The sequence below is a fragment of the Passer domesticus genome, chromosome Z (assembly GCF_036417665.1).
Source record: "Passer domesticus isolate bPasDom1 chromosome Z, bPasDom1.hap1, whole genome shotgun sequence".
In the NCBI taxonomy this organism is placed as follows: Eukaryota; Metazoa; Chordata; class Aves; order Passeriformes; family Passeridae; genus Passer; species Passer domesticus.
Genome location: NC_087512.1, coordinates 83,143,146 through 83,160,892, shown reverse-complemented (window position 1 = coordinate 83,160,892; position 17,747 = coordinate 83,143,146).

Here is a 17,747-nt window from a genome sequence, read left to right as displayed (position 1 = left end):
TCATCACATAAGAAAGGACACAAAGATTCAAAAAGACTCCCTCTCCAGGGGAATGGGGAGTAATGGAGAACATAGTGCCACTGAGAGGAAGGGCTTGCTGCTGCAACACTTGCAGAGCAGGACCTTTCTAAGGAAAGGCATGCCAGCCTTTGAAAGAACAACAGCACCTGCTGTTGTAGACTGTCCCCTGCACACCAGCCAGGGTGACTGCTGCTGCAGGGGATGTGCTCAGAAGCAAACTGTGCTTTGGCTGCACTCCTATCCTTTTTAGCTGAGGACTGAGAGAAACAAGTCTCTCTCTTTTCCTTTGCTGCTCCTTTCAAACACTGCCACCAGCACCTTTGCTTTTACAGGCAAGGAATGCAGTGAAGACAGGCAAAATTTAGAGAGGCAAGATGGAGAAGAGCAAACACAAGAGGCAGAGTGAGAACACAACAGCAGGAGATAAGAGTACAAGAACTGAGTTCAGTGAGTGCAGGGGCACTGGCAGCCATTTCACCTGAGATGTTTCTACTTGCCCACAGCATAGCAGCAACACACAAACAAAGCTTGGCACATGAAACCTCTCCTGTTCTGAGCCCCTGTTTCCCAGACAATCCTGCCCAAGCCCTCAGCAGCACAGATGGGATTGCTGACCTCCCGACTGATGGCTGCCATCTCCTCTTCAGACAGGTAGCTCTTGCTGATGACATCGCTCAGGGTGCCTCCATCCATGTACTCCATAACCAGCCAGAGGTGCTCACCCAGAAGGTAGCTGAAAGAAGGAGACAAGGACATGGGGATAAACATGCATGGCTACGTTGATATTTTCCTTCCAGGTTTCTTGTTTCCAAGTGCCTTTCTGATGAGGACAGAATCAAAGGAACAGAACTTCTCTCTAGGCTGTGCATTGTTTGCAGTCTGTGCAGTCTCAAGGAGAAAGGCACAGCTGTGAAAAAGGAGATGGCTTAGATGGCCTGCAAGCGAAAAGTGCAGTTTAAAAAAAAACTGTGGAAGCAGTGAATTTGAGGGCATTGACTTAGAAAGATACAGCTGATCCAGGTTTTGAATATTTTTGAATAATTTTCAAACTATGTGTGTCTGGGAAGACTCATGCAAACATGATGCCATCTCTTCTCATCCACTGCACATGAGTAGACAAATTTTAGTCAGTAATAATTAACGGCTCTACTTTCTGACACTGACCAAAGTGAGTTTTTAAACTCTTGTGTTTGTTGTGTGTAAATGCACATTCATGGAATAAGACCATGACCTCTCACATGTCTAAATAATTCACAACACCATCCCCTCCCTTTCTATCATCATTTCAGGGTACATGGGATAGAAGAGGAAAAGGAATGAAATGTGACCATGGCAGTGAGTTAATGGGGGGTGTTCTGGGGCACTGATGTGCAAGGAACTCCAGATGAAATCAGCACCTTGGCCAAGAGTCCTCATCAAGCATGAAATGCATCTCCTGGGGTATCTGTGGCCTTAGTTTCCCCAGGAAAAGGAGAATATCTTGGTACTCTGAAATTCCAGCTGCTGCCTGTATATATTTAGACTGGTACAAGTCCAATTCCAAATAAAATGGAATATAGCTGTCTCTTTTAAGAGGCACTTTCTCAAGCAAGGAGAAACATCCCACCCAATAAAAAGAAAAATTCCTGATGAACAAACATCCATCTTTTTCCATGTGGACTGTAAACACCAAAGTATGCCAGTGGACATCCTCTATGTGCACAGGTTTGAAGAGAGATCTCTGCCCCCTGAGGCAGAGCCACGTGGTGGTTGCACGCAGCATCCTTGCCTCACACCAGCCAAGCCTCAAACCAGGAGAAATTAGTTCCAAGTGAAGAAAGAACTGCTTGGGCTGATGACTCTCAGGGATGACAACAGCCAGAGGCAAGAGGGGATGATGGCACAGCATGGCCCACGTGGTGATGGGTCCTGGGCTCTCCAGAGTCATGACAGAGTTCCTCTGGCCCTCATACCCTGCTCTGCAGGGACAGCAACTCCAGCTCCTTCCTGAGATCACTGCCACCAGGGGCCAAAGCCACCCCCAGCTGTGCCGGTGTCCCCAGAGCAGGACCAGCCCCAGGAGGAGGCAGGTCGCTCTGTCCAGGGCACCAGCCCCAGACCCTCTGCTCCCACCCACGGCGGGCGCTGCTCACCTGGGCGGCCCCGGCGGTCCCTAAAGAGAAAGGCCTCAGACCCTGAGGAGTCTCCCCACCCCTGCCAGAGGCCCCCCTGCCAGTAGCACCAGCAAGGCTCCTTCAGCCCCTTATTTTAGAGCAAAGAAAGAAATTGTTGTTATTTCCCCCACAGAGTCTCTGGGCTCTGCTTCCTCAGCCTTCCCCTTGTGCCCCACCACGGGTGGCACCCATGTCCTGTGGGGCACAGCCTTAGGCCCAGGGCCATGGGGGCAGCACCTTTTCCCACAGGAAATCCAAGGCTCCAGTCTCTCTGCATCTCTCTGCATCGCATCTTGTTGTTGTGGTGTGTTTTCATTTTCTTTATTTGCTATATTTTATTGCTTGATTTGTGGTTTTTTAATCCCTCTGTGTTTTTCTCCCCGCCTTTGGAGTAGCACAGGTTCCCCATTTTGCATCTTATGTTGCTAAATTTAGACTCGCTCCCTCATTGTTATTCAGCTTGGTTAACTGTCTTCTTGTTTGTTGCCTGGCCACTCCCTGCCAAATTGTCAATCCCTCTTGTCCCTACTCTTTTTCCCCCAACACCTTCCCTGCTCCTTCCCTCCTCAGATGTCAATCCTTCCCTAAGCCTGCCTTTTTCTCCAGAACCTTCCTTGTCAGTTCTCTATCCTTTGAAACCCCATTGGCTTACTTAAGCCTTTCCCCTCTCTTAAGATCCTCTATTGGTTTACAGAATGTATTTCCCCACCTTGTGTTCCACCCTCAGTCCTCTCGATTGGTTAACAATTGTATTCTCCCCCAAGACCGTCCCTGTTTATCAGTTATTGCCTGTCCTTGGGTCAGGGTCTTGGGACCTTGGACTTGGGGAGTTTACCATCAAATAAAGCTACCCCAATTCCAAGACCCGTGCTGCTTTTTTCATCTGCGCTGAACTTCTGCTGGCAGCTGGAATTCTGCGGGGTCTGCCAGGGGGATCTGTCACACCCCTGTTTTCTCTTTGGTTCTTTTCCTTGAGCGCTCATTTCCGTCCTCAGCCAACAGCCCCTGGAGCCCTTTCCAGGGCTGCAGGAAAAGCCCCCTCAGCCATGACCACGGAAGAGCTTCTGGAAGAGTTTATCCTCTCTTGCTGTCTCTTAGATAGAACTGGTATGGATCAACTTGGAGCTGTTAAGGAACAAATTTTCAGGGACTATTCCTCTTCAAATTTGTTTTGTTCTAACCCAGAAGGAAGACAAAGAGGAGGTTCTCTGCTGGTGCTAAGTTATGCTTGCAATTAGTGTAATAGTATTCATTAAGTTGGGGGGAGGAACAAGAGCAGTGCAGCGAGCACTTCCCGCAATACAAGCTAGGACCGAGCCCAAAAGATCCCAGAGTTGATGCAGTTTCACAGGTTGGTGTTTCCCAGGAAGTTTGTCTCGTTTTCTTTTTGTAGGAACATCCCCACTTCCCTGCTGAAGATCAGCAGAACAAGTCTGGGAGCAGGGCAGCTGCCAGTAGTTTTAAATCGAGATGTCATGATCATTCTTCACTTAGCCTCTGTCACCTTTGGCTTAGATACAAGAGGCTTTCCTTCTTTTCCATAGTGGGTCAAATTTCCTTCTTCCTTTTTATAGAAACCTTCCTAGAGTTGAGATGGAGCTGGGGGAGAGCCAATGAAATTTTGAATTGCCACCACAGTTGCTTCTATTGACAATTTACTAATGTTTGTGACTTGTCTGAATTCTCATCACAAGTGACATGTTGAGAGACCAAATATGAGTCAAAGAACTATATTTTATTTTTTTAATGGAAAAAAAAAAGAAGTGGTGTAGGAAAACTCCTATAGATATCTAATTTTTCTCAACATAAACTTCTACGTATTTGAAATGATGTTAACCTTCCCAGCTCTGCCTTGGGAGGTTCTAGAATTATTATGATCTGCCTACATTTTTCAGATTTCATAATAAGGAACTAAAGAATCCTAAGAGAAAACAAAAAATGTCCCATGAGGAATGGTTCCCTTCACCTTCCCCAACTCCTTTTTGCCTGCAATGCTGTCACCGCAGCAGCAGTGCCATCGCGGCAGTGAGTCTGAGAGGTGGCAGCTCTCTGGCCCACACGGTGCTGCTGGCAGAGCCGGCTGCTGCCTACTCAAGGCTCAGGCGGGCCCCTGAGCTGCCGAGCTGCACGGCCAGAGCCATCTCGATGCTGCAGTGCAGGCCAGAGGCGCCGCTCAGCCGGAAGCTGCAGGACTTGCCGGAGGGCAGCGCCGTGAGCTGGCAGTGCCGCGACTGCGGCAGAAGCGGCCAGGCCGCCAGCACCAACATCTGCACCCAGCGGGTGACTTTCTGCAGGTCCAAGTAGGAGCCCGTGCAGAGGGTGTCCAGCAGGTACCACTCCTGATCAGTGGGCAGCTGGCCACCAGCGGCGTGCAGGAAGCACGTGTGCCCCAGCAGCTGCTCCCCGGAGCACAGGCACTCCAGCGCCACACGGATGCGCCTGGCTGGCGGCCACTTGCTGCTCTTTGGGCTGAAGGAGTGGCCGGGGGGTGGCCGCAGGATGACCAGCGTGCGGTAGGTGCTGCTGCTCTCCTGGACGCTGCAGGCTGCAGGGCTGGTGTCCGTCCCGGCAGCTGGGTGCAGCTCCGGCATGAAGCTCCTCTTGGAGAGCACTCGGCACACACCGAGGAGCTCGTCCACCAGCTCCTGCAGCACCTTTGTGCTGGGCAGGCCCTGCTGCAGAATCACAGAACAGCTGGGCTTGGCAGTGACCTTTAGGGACTGCCCAGTGTGATCCCACAGAAATGAGGAGGAACATTCCCAATGAGATCAGGTTGCTCACAGCCCCCTCCAGCCTTATCCCAGATGTGCCCATTGGTGATGGCTTGGGCACAGCCAAAATGCTGCCACCCCTGTTTGCATCCTTGTCCTTCTCATGCTCACTCACCTTCTCCTTGCTGCTGAACATCAACCTCACAATATTCGTCTTGCTGCTGGACTCCTCCTGCGTGCTGTGTCTGGCAGAGCCACACTTCCATCTCGTGACCAGCCAAAAGGCCAGAGAGAGCAGAGGCAGCCACAGCAGTTGCCATAGAGAAAGGAAAAAGCTTTCCATGATGGAATTGTTGCCATCAATATCCTGCAGGAGCCGAGTCATTTCCTGCAGCAGATACTCCTCACACTCTTGCATCCTTTGAGCTTCATTCTTTTCAATTTCTGGATTCCCCTTCTGCCCAGCTATGGTCAGCCAAGGCAGCCACAGCAGCTGTCGTACAGAAAGGAGCAGGCTTTCCATGATGGAATTGTTGTCATCCACCTCCTGCAGGAGCCGAGTCATCTCCCGATGCAGAAATTCCTCGCGCTCCCGCATCCACCTGACCGTGTCCTTATCGATTTTCATGTCTGCTTTCAACCCACAAGGGGTGAATAACAGGGCCAGGATGAAGGCCAGTGTTGGAGACATGGCCTGGTGGGAGAAAGGGGGCTCAGCATGTCTGGCTGGGAGGGACCAGGGGGCTGGTGACACCTGCAATGTCCCCAGAGCCTCTCTGGGCACCTGCCACATTGAGAGCCCCAAGATCCACCTCCCTCAGCCCTGGGGACAGTGCCCTGCCCTGAGGGTCCCAGCTCTCACTCTGGCTTTAAATCCCCAGGGCATCTTTCCCAGCCCCCATCCAGCCCAGCATTTCCCCTGCATGTGCACTCACTGGCTGCCAGAATCCAACTGCCCAGAGCTGCTCCTGACACAGAGGTCAGTGTGACCTCTCCTCTCTGATGTCACAGCCAGCAGAACCATGTCACTCAGCTGCCAAGCTGGCCATGCCCCTGCTCACAGCTCCCACTGTGACCCAAGCCCTGGCATGTCCCAGCCCCCAGAGCCACACCTGCCAGGCCACGAACTCCAGCCTTGGTCCCCACTGCCGGCCTCAGCAGCTCCTGGCCATCCTCACCCTGAGTGCAAAGCCAGCCCCAGGAGCCCCCCAGGGCGCTCTGGATCCAGGCTGAGACACCCTCAAGCCATCACTGAAAGGGACATGGATGGGGACTGCAGCTGGATCTTCCAGTGCTCACCACCCCTGACTGTGCTCCAGGTGAACCCAAACCTCAGCAGCTGCACATTGAGCACATTGACCTTTCTTGCCCATCCTGGAACGCGGTGTTCCCACATCATACATGAGCCCTTTGCAGGGAGTGACCAGCTCCCAGCTGATGTGCTACTCTGGCCTTACTTTCTGTTTCCCAGCAATGAACTTAATGGATCCATTCATGAGAATGCCAGCACATCATTTGCTTCTCAGGAGCTATTAAGGAAAAAACCTCCACTCATTACTAGTTTTTGCACTGAGAAGGAGGTGCTGACAAGCATAAGGCACAGAGAGAGTCCTGATATAAGAATTTCTGAGCCATAGGGTTCCACACATTGCTGTTCCCAGCTGTTTTGCTCATTTTTTTTAGCCATTTCTGGATGGGGGTTGCTGCTGACAGGGTAGGAAAATTTGGAGAAACGAGGGTGCAGCAGACAACCAAAACCAAGAGGGAAGACACTTAGAAATAGAGAGCACAAGAGAAGAACTTGGAGATGGCTCAATAGAAAATGCCAGCAGCAGTGCCTGGAGCCCAGAGCTGCTCACTGCCACCACAGGGGCTCCTCAGTGCCTTGCTGGTTTGTGTCTGATCCCTGCTGGGCTCCCTCTGCCCCTCCAGCAGACGCAGCCCTGCCTGCAAAGGGCTCCGGGCTCTGGTGTTCTCAGCTTGCTGCAGGCTACATTCTTAGCAGCACTGAAAGAAGAGGTGAAACAAAGAGCCCTTTTCTGTGCTGCCTGCAGCTTGGAGTGCCCGGAGCCCGGGCCCGTGAAGAGCTGCTCCTGGCGCTGGCTGTGCTCAGCCCGCTGTGCCAAGTGAAATAAATGGGCAGGAGATCTTTCTCCTTTTTAATGCCTTTATTAAGAAGAATCAGCTCAGGTGGGGAGAAATCGACGGGTTGCGCCCACACCGCCGTTGCTCCCAGGCGTGGCACGGAGAAGGAGGATGATGCAGCTTTGTCCACTGGTCTGCAGACAGAGCTGGGGACTCTGTCCTCACGGGAGAGTTGTGGAGTCCTTACTTGTTTGTTTAACACTCCGGGATGTCTTCTTAATCAGTATCTTTTCAGGTTAGGGTGAGAAGCAAAAAGGTTCAAGCAGGTACGGGACTATGCTCCCATCCTTAGACGTTACTTAAGTCACTTTTTGGCTTGTGATTTTAGGGGTTCTTCTTGTAAAAACTGTAAAACTGTAAAAAAGCCAGGGTGCAATGCGTTTCTCATTTGCATGTTGGCTCTGGTGCCACTGGCCATTCTCTTTACCCTGGAGGGTTTCTCTTGGTGTCTTCTTGGCAAGCGGCCAGCATCAGGGAAACAATAGTTAATTACCGGCCATTAACAGGTGATTAAAGACTTTTTCTTTGCCAGCACACCCAAAGAAGTCTGACCTGGTTTGACTTGTTTTTTTTTTTTAACTCTGAAACTTAAAAAAAATACAACTTTCTATTCATAACACCAAGCAGCCGCAGTCATGGAGACACAGGCGGGAGCTCTGCCCGAGGCCGGCAGCGGCCAGGCCCAACTCGCAGCTGCGAGGACGCCGGCAGCCTGTGCCTGAGCCGAGGCTGTGGCGGGGGGTTTGCGGGCAGGGCTTTTGCGAGCCGGCCGGAATGTGCCGCCTCCCGTGTGGGCCCGGCTGCGGCAGAGGCAGCGGGAGCGCGGCGGGGCCGGCAGCGGCGGGCAGAGGCCGCGGAGAGCAGCAGCCCGGCCAGGCCCGCTGCGGAGCAGCAGGCAGCTCCCGGGCAGCCCTCGGCCGTGTCTGTGCCCGCCGGGCAGGAGCCGCGGCAGGAGCCGGCCATAGCGGCAGCTCGCCGTGCCCGGGGCCGCGGCCGCAGCTCTCCCCGCCCGGCCGCAGCAGCAGCCGCTCGCCTCCGAGGCTCCGGCGCTTCCCGAAGAGGACGGGCCCGGCCCCCCGGACGCGCTGGAGCCCCGCAGCGAGAGGAGCCGCCGGCGCCGCAAACGGCAGCGCGGATGGCGCAGCCTGAGGAGGAGCAGGTGAGGCTCTTGCTGGGCCACGCTGTGGCAGCTCTGATCTCTCGCCTGCGCCTTGAGCCCTTTGCTGCTTTTCCCTGAGCCCTGATCCCCGTCCTTGGCCAAGGCCCCCGGAGCCCTTTCCTGGTCTCCAGGGAAAGCTCCCTCAGTCACAGAATCACAGAATCACTGGGCTGGAAGACACTTGCAAGACCATGGAGTCCAACCCATGCCCTAACAGCTCAACTAAACCACGGCACCTAGTGCCACATCCAGTCTTGTCTTAAACACTTGCAGGGATGGTGACTCCACCAGCTGCCTGGAGGGGTCTGTCCCAGGAAGAACCAAGATAGCACTGGGGCCTTCTACTCCCTGGTGCTTGGAGCTCTGGAAGTTTGTCTTTCTGCTTAGGGAAAGGCCATGGAGAAGTACTGGGAAAACTACTCACTAATAGAATAGGCTATAGAGCTACAAATATATGTGCAAAGAATACAGAAAACATAGAAAAGAAAAATTACAAAACCCAAACAGCATCAGCGAGGTCTTGGGCATGAACACATAGATTCAGATGGTCTTCTCAGCCCTATTTCTGTGTATTTATGAGAACCAAAGGAATCCTGCTGGAGCCTGTGGGGAGATGGGTTTGGGAGGTACAAGTTCATTCCATTTTTTCTCCTTGGGGCAGCTCCTGTTGCTAACGTCAGCTGAGCCTGTCTCCAGTCTGATGCCTCTGATGGTTGCAGGCAGAAGACAATGACACTTCCAGGGACATGACTTTCTCCAGTGCTAGCTGTGAGTCAGAATAAAAACTCCAGAAATCACAACACCACTGGAAAATTCCCTATTTTTCATTCTGTAAAAAAGCTCTGTATCCACTTCTGAATTGTCAGTTGTTTGTTAAGGATGGGAAGTTCTCGTTTATTATTTTTTAATGTGGTGTGGAATTGGGTAAGCGTCTCCTTCCTTCACAAACTCCAGCCCAAGTTGCCTTTGGAATATGGCCCACTGGCAGTTTTTGCACAGCCATGGTACTTCTGGATGAGAAAGCAAGGGCAATGGTATTTGCAGCCAAAAGCCAGCAAAGCCTGGGACAGCCAAAGCATCCTGTGGAGATCCAGGCCTCCAGCTGTTACTAGAAATCAGCAGAGTTCCAGCCAAATGGTTCTGTGTCACTAAGTGCAATCTCTTTGCCTGGATCAGAGCCCTGCTCAACAGAAAAAGCAGAAAGATCAACAACGATGCTCCCAAAGGCCCATGACATTGTTTTTACTTTGCTCATCTTGTTTAAGTTTGCAATAAACATTGTGCTGATGACAGGGGGGAAAAAAAAAGAAATGAGGTTTATGACAGGTCCATGACATTCCACAAGAGGAATCACTGGTGTGCATTTCATAGACCTGTCTCAATCCTATTAAAGAATTGTAGCCCTGATTTAAAACAGACAGGTGTGAAACAACCTTTGAGAGACAGAAGCTAAAATGGCTTGTGGGTTTTTTTTAAGAATGCGGAATATTACCCAAAGGGTGTTGTTTTGTGACATCTTAAAATACACTACATAAAAATTACCAACTGCAATAATTTAAGAGTTAAAAAAGAAGTACTTTGGTATATGAATAATTAGAAACACAAAAATATGGAGATGAGAATGCATGTTTTCATAAAAACAGTGAAATTACAGACAAAAAACACAGGGCTGTTGACTTTTACCTCTCCTCCTGTGGTATTGTTGAGTGCTCTAACCACATCTCCAAAAGACCTAGAAACAAAACAGAGGCAGAGAAAGGAGAAGCTGTTTAGCTCTTGGAGTGAAAGCCAGCCCACACAGCAGATGTCTCCTGTAAATGCCCAAAACCTGCAGGATGCAGGAGGGCTCTGCCAGAAGGCAGGTGATGCATTTTCCTCTCAAGTGCACGGGCACTGGGCCTGTTCCTGAAGCACTGGGGTTCACTGCCTCAGCTCCTAAAGGGAGGTTGTTCTTTCATCTTGGGTTTCAGTTTCTAAACTGTGTGGTTCCTCTCCTGACCACAGAGTATTTCCTTCTGCAAACCATGGGGAAGAAATGTTCCTGAGAACTGTTACCTGACAGATTTCATAGCGAGTAGGTTGCTCTTTCAGGCAAGCAAGATTATTCTTTCTTAATTAGTGTGTCGGTATGATTTTCAGACATACAAAAATGCTAAAGAAATTAATACAGAGCTGTCCCCCACTTGAGAGACAAGGAGATCTTCCAGGTTCTGTTCCTTGATGCAGGCAAGACCTCGGCAGCATGGAGATCTCTCTGACAAAGCCTTCTGAGCACACTCCCAAATTCTGAGCAGCACTGAGAGATGGGACAATCTATCCCCAGGGTGTGAACATATTTCCATCTGGCCTGACTTCATGCTGGATAGAAGTTCCACCAGAAAAACTCCTGGCCCATGGCTGTGCAGAAGTAACTGCAGTTGGACTCACCCGCTGCCAATGTGTTCCAGTTCTGTGTATTTCATTACGGGATTTTCCACATTCACCGTTCTCCCTGAGGGAAACAAAATGCAAGATGCTCACTTTAAAGCAGAGATGCCAGCTTCCAGGAGATACAGAAGGCAGCCCCACTGTCTGGGGCTCTGAGTCCTTTGTGGTCAGCTGGGTAACAATAATAATGACCACAATAGCAAAAAACACCAAACCAAACCAAACTAAAAAAATCACTAAAAATAAGCAAAATAAAACAACAACAAACCTTCCCCCACCCCCCGCCAAAAAAAAAAAATCCTCAACCAAAAAAACAAAACTTCAAAACCAGTGAATTTGTGTGAGGTTTATTTGCTCTGATGGCTAGTTGGAAGTCAGGAGTCTACAGAGAATCTAGGAAGCTAAAGATTCTGTTCTGTTTGGCCACTGGCACACAGGACTTGTCCAGATGATTTGCTAGCTCACAGACTTCATCTGGTTCAAGAACAATCGCTGCTTCAGCCTTCAGCAGAGAGGGAAGCTCAGGCAAAGCCAAGTCAGTCCAAGCTGCCCTCAGAGGCAGCAGGAACACCCAGAGTGCTCTCTTAATGCCTCGGAGCACAGCACTTCCTCTGGGGAGTCCTGAATGTCCCCAGTGGGACACCAAAGTCAGGAGGAGCATTTGGTACAGCTCTGCTGACACCTGCACAGGGTGCACTGTCCCTCAGGCAAGAAATACACCAGACATACCCACAATCTCCAGGTACCCCTTCTCAATCTCTGGTTTTGGAGCAGCCATGCTGCTGTCAGAACTGGTGATGAACGAACCGTTGGAACTTGACTTCCAAGATTCAACAGTATATCTTCCTCCAGGTAATGCTGCTGCAGCAGCAGGTTTAATGCCAGAGCCCATGATGTGCTGAACCTGTCGCACTTCTGGTGGGGACAGTTCCTGTGCCTCACACCAACCTTGGGGCCCTTCATTGCCCATTGTTTGCTGGAAGTCTTTGCAGGCTGCCAGGTGAGATGTCGACACTTGCACCTCAAGTCAAAGAGAACAAAGCAGTCAGAGACTACAGCTTGTCCCTGTCAGCCAAGAGTCATTGACTGTGAGGAAAGGGAAAGAACCGATTTACAAGCGGTACAGACAGCTTGTTTCAGTCCTCCATCTGGGTCACCATGTTCCACTGTAAAGAAACAGGGAGAGCAGGAACAGGCCAGCAGGAATCAATTTGGATGACTGCTGGCCAAAAGGCCAAAGGACAAGTCCCACTGTCCAGGGCAGCAGCTGAGATTCAGCACAGCAGGAAATGTCCTTCAGAGTGACTGTGATCCACACTAGAGCAGGATGGCACTCAGAGGCACGGCCCCACTCCCTGCTGCTCTGCAGTGGTGTCATGGTTTGGCCAGGAAGTGTGTCTCTGGAAAAGTTGTGGTCAAACTAATCAGTGGCCAGATTTGAAATTTGCACCTGTGGTGGCCACTGAGGATTTGGATACGCCTCTGAGAACACACAGGGGTTCAAAGCAGAAGATTCCCAGAGAACTTCCTTATTTGGATCTGGCGGTGAGTGGAGTCTGACCTCTCGCCTGCCCAGCTGCGTCTGGGTGGGGGAGGGGGAGGCCATGTGGCCTGTGGGGAGGGAGGGTGGAGGAGCCCTGCAAGGTGCAGGGGTGGAGGAGATCTGGGATGTTGGGCAGCCCCCTCAGAAGAGAGTGATAGAGACTGTGCTGGCAGCACAGCCGGCCAGAAGTGGGGGATGTGGCGAGACAAGGTGCCCGGGAGCTGTGGGAGTTCTGGGCAGACAGAAGCGAAGATTTTAACCCCTTGGTAGAATAATGGAAACCTTACAAATACTGATCCTCCTGAATCAGAATGAGGAGAGAGAGATGATGGACTGACGAAATGGGCAAGTGTGAGGAAATTTGGAAGAGGTGAGAAGAATCCTAAGTGGGAAGAGATAATGGAGTGGCCTTGAGCTGGACTCTTTCTTGTATGACCATGGACAGACCCATGTTTTTTCCTGTGACCCAGAGACTGTATTTAGGGGGAGGCAATACCTTGGAGTCAAGAGTGAAGCAGTGGCGTGAACAGAGACGGCCGAGGAGGGTGTGGGATGCCCTCTGTCTCCGTGGAGAGGAAGATCTCTGTTCACAAGGCTCCTCGGCCCGGGGGGTGAAATTTGGGGGGGATTGGTGTCCTGAAGTTGAGAGACTGCTGCTTTTTTGGAATTGGGTGGGGCATCCTTAAATGGGGAACCCTAAAAGCAGTCCTGGCCCACGTGCAGTGGTGAGAGCACTGGACATGGGGGGGGAGAAATCACGAGGGCAGATGTTCTCTGAACAGTGCCACGAGTGACACGGAAACACAAGAGGTTTCAATTGTGTTTCTGGGGGAAGCCTATGGTGCAAGGGGGGACTCCTCTCTCCCTGATGGATTTGAGGGTTGATTATTTGAGGGGTGATGATGGACTGAAAGTTGATGATGTGAGAGATGGTGACAGGGTGGAAATCTGTGGTGTTCTTTCATTCTGTGGAGAAAATGGAGGGGGGAGGATAACAGAGCGACCACTCCCAGGAGAGACTCTGAATTTGTCATCCTTTTCAGATCGGTGAAAGAATGCTGTCATCCGATATTGTTCAATTTGTGTGCTGGGGGTGTTTTGCCTGTTAAATAAACAGGTTCTTTCCACTTCTCTCCAAGGAATCCTTCCTGTACCAGTAGGATCATTGCAGTGAGCTGGGCCCCGGCATATGCTGATCGCACACTGCTAGATGCTCTAGGGCAGCAGACAGAGGAAGGGGAGCAGGGAGATAAATCAGCAGCTATCCCAGTCACTCAGGCTGCAGCCAACACCCCAGGCTCGAAGCCAGCAGTTAAACCACACAATAAGCCTCAACCAATGGCTGCTGCTACTAGCACTAGAACTGGAAAGTGCACAGACAAGGCTGATCGACCAGTGGATGATGATGATGAGGATGGTGATGATGATGATGCAGGAGAAGGACCCTCAACACTTCCTGACATAAAGTCAGGCGCAAGATCAGAAGCCAATATTGAGTCCTTTTCCCTGAAGGACCTTTGTGGCCTAAGGAAGGATTACACCCAACGATCTGATGAATCCATAATTAGCTGGTTAGTCCGTCTTTGAGATGCTGCAGGCGAGGCTACAATTCTGGATGGCACTGAAGCGAGGCATTTGGGATCCCTGTCACAGGATCCTGTCATTAACCAAGGAATGATGATGAACCCTCACAGCCTCTGGGCACATTTCTTGGACAGTGTAGCACAAAGATACCTGTGTGCAGATGATCTCTGTAAGTAGCAAACCCAGTGGAAGACCATAGAACAAGGGATCCAACACCTGAGAGAAAGGCAGTGGCAGAGATTGTCTTCTCAGATGACATATCAACTAGGAATCCAGACCTGGTAGGTACCATGTGCATCTGTGATGTGGCGAAAACTTGTACGACTTGGGCCACACAAATATGTTTCTGCTTTAGCAGTAATGAAGTGGGATGACAGGGATGAGACTGTGCTTGATATGGCAAAGAAGCTCTGAGCATATGCAGATGCTGTACAGGGTCCAACACATGCCAGAATCGCAGCAGTGGAAACACATCTGCAGAAATTAGAGGGCAAGATAGAGAAGAATAGTAAGAAACTCAGGGAGGAGATTAAGGAAGACCTTCTCCAAATCTGGGCAGTACAGATCAGAGGTTCTGGTATACAGATGTTCCCTAGATGAGGGAGAGAAGGTACACCCCATGAGCTGAGCTGTGGTTCTTCCTGCGTGATTGTGGAGAAAACATGAGGAGATGGGATGCAAAATCTACTGCTGCTCTGGCCCAACAGATGTGTGAATTGAAGGAAGGCAAGACTCCAAGAGGAAGTTCTACCAAAAGGAAAGCAGCTCCAGTTGCCCATAGCTGAACTGCCAGGTATGATGATGATGACATGTCCAATCCCCTTGAAGGAACCTCCAAGATATATGCCCAAGGAAAGAAGGATAACCAGGCTTAAAGGGGCCCTCCTCTAGCCAGGTAGGGGCTAGAGAAAAACGTGATTTTTGGACTGTATGGATTCCATTGGCCTGGCACATCTGAACCACAAGAATATAAAGCTTTGGTTGACACTAGTGCGCAGTGCACGTTAATCCCATCAAGACATGTGGGGATAGAATCTGTCTCCATTTCTGGCGTGACAGGGGAATCACAGGATTTTACTTTGGTGGAAGCTGATGTGAGCCTGACTGGAAATGAGTGGAAGAATGTGACTATTATGACTGGCCCAGAGGCCCCATGTATGTTGGGCATAGATTACCTGCAAAGTGGGTATTTCAAAGACCCAAATGGACTCGGGGGCATTCAGGATAGTGGCTGTAGTGACACAGGGCATCCAGCAATTGAACCCCCTGCCTTGACTGTCTGAGAATCCATCTGCAATAGGACTTCTGAAGGGAAAAGAGCAACAGGTACCAAGCGCCACTTCAACAGTGTATCACCGACAGTACAGAACCACTCGAGGTGCTGTGGTTCCCATCCATAAAATGATTTGAGAGCTGGAGAGCCAAGGGGCGGTCAGCAAAACCCACTCGCCCTTCAACAGCCCCATCTGGCCTGTGCGTAAATTTGAAGGAGGATGGAGACTGACGGTGGACTACTGTGCATTGAATGAAGTGACTCCACCACTGAACACTGCCGTGCCAGACATGTTAGAGCTGCAGTACGAGCTTGAGCCCAAGGCAGCGAAGTGGTACGCCACTATCGATATTGCCAATGCATTTTTCTCCATTCCTCTGGCAGCAGAATGCAGGCCTCAGTTTGCCTTCACATGGAGGGGAGTGCAGTACACCTGGAAGCGACTGCCCCAGGGGTGGAAGCACAGTCCTACCATCTGCCATGGACTGATCCAGACTGCACTAAAAAAGAGTGAGGCTCCAGAACACCTACAGTATACTGATGACATCATTGTGTGAGGGAACACAGCCGCAGAAGTGTTTGAGAAAGGAGAAAAAAATCATCCAAATGCTTCTGGAAGCTGGTTTTACCACCAAAAGATCAAATTTAAGGGACCAGCTTGTGAGATTCAGTTCCTAGGAGTAAAGTGGCAAGGCGGATGGTGTCAGATTCCTGTGGATGTCATCAACAAGATCACAGCTATGTCTCCACCAACCAAGAAGAGGGAAACACAAGCTTTCCTAGGTGCCATGGGCTTTTGGAGAATGCACATTCCTGAGTACAGTCAGATCGTGAGCCCTCTTTACCTGGTAACCTGCAACAAGAATGATTTCCACTGGGGCCCTGAGCAGCAACAAGGTTTTGCCCAGATTAAGCAGGAGATCACTCATGTGGTAGCCCTTGGCACAGTCTTGGCCCAGGACAGGACGGGATGAGAAGAACATACTCTATTCTGCAGCTGGGAACCATGGCTTGTTCTGGAGCCTTTGGCAGAAGGTACTTGGGGAGACTCGGGCTTGACCACTAGGATTTTGGAGTTGAAGCTAGGTCTGAAGCAAACTACACCCCAATAGAGAAAGAAATCTTGGCTGCCTATGAAAGAGTCCAAGCCACCTCAGAGGTGATTGGTACAGAAGCACAACTCCTCCTGGCACCCTGACTACTGGTGCTGGGGTGGATGTTCAAAGGTAAGGTTATATCCACCCACCATGCCACAGGTGCTACATGGAGCAAGTGGATTGTTCTTATCACACAGTGCGCCCAAATTGGTAAACTGAATCATGCTGGAAGTAATTACAAATTGGCCCAAAGGTGAAAATTTTGGTGTCACAGATGAAGAAAAAGAACCAGTGACTCGGCCTTAAGAAGCTGCACCATACAACCAACTGCCAGCAGAGGAAACACGCTATGATCTTTTCACTGACGGTTCCTGTCGCGTCGTAGGAATGAATCGGAAGTGGAAAGCAGCTGTATGGAGCCCCACACCACAGGTCGCAGAGACCACTAAAGGAGAAGGTCGATCAAGCCAACTTGCTGAACTTAAAGCTGTTCAACTGGCCCTGGACATTGCAGAAACAGAGAAGTGGCCAAAGCTCTATCTCTACACTGATTCATGGACGGTAGCCAATGCTCCTTGAGGATGGCTGGAGAGATGGAAGGAGGCTAACTGGCAGCATAGAGGAAAACCAGTTTGGGCTGCTGAAGAGTGGAAAGACATTGCTACCAGGGTAGGGAGGCTACCTGTGAAAGTTCATCAGGTAGATGCCCATGTCCCCAAGAGTAGAGCTAATGAGGAGCACAAAAACAATGAGCAGGTAGACCAGGCTGCAAAGATCGGGGTGTCCAAGATAGACCTAGATTGGGAACACAAGGGAGAGTTATTCCTAGCTTGATGGGCCCATGATGCCTCAGGCCATCAGGGTAGAGATGTCACCTGTAAGTGGGCACGAGACCGAGGGGTGGATTTAAGCATGGACAGTTATGTCTCAGGTTATCCACGACTGTGTGATGTGTGCTGCCATCAAACAGGGCAAGCGAGTGAAGCCCCTGTGGTATGGTGGGCGGTGGTCCAAGTATAAGTATGGGGAGGCCTGGCAGATTGACCACATCACACTGCCCCAGGCACACCAAGGCAAGTGCTACGTGCTCACAATGGTAGAAGCCACCACGGGATGGTTGGAAACCTACCCTGTGTCTCACGCTACTGCCCGTAACACCATCCTGGGCCTTGAAAAGCAGATCCTGTGAAGGCATGGTACCCCTGAGAGGACTGAATCAGACAATGGGACTCATTTCAAGAACAGTCTTATTAACACCTGGGCTAGGGAACATGGCACTGAGTGGGTGTACCATATCCCCTAGCATGCACCAGCTGCAGGCAAAGTGGAGAGGTACAGTGGACTATAAAAACCCAGTGGAAATCCTTGGGTGGGGGATCTTTCAAAAATTGGGAGCAGCATTTAGCAAAGGTCACCTGGTTAGTTAATATCCGAGGTTCCAACAACTGAGCAGGTCCTGCCCAGTCTGAGTCCCTGAATATAACAGATGAAGTCCCAGTGGTAAATGTCAGAGATTTGTTAGGGAAGACGGTGTGGATCAATTCTGCCTCAAGTAGACAAACCCATTTGCAGGATTGTCTTTGATCAGGGACCAGGTTGCACATGGTGGGTAATGCAGAGATGGAACAACACAA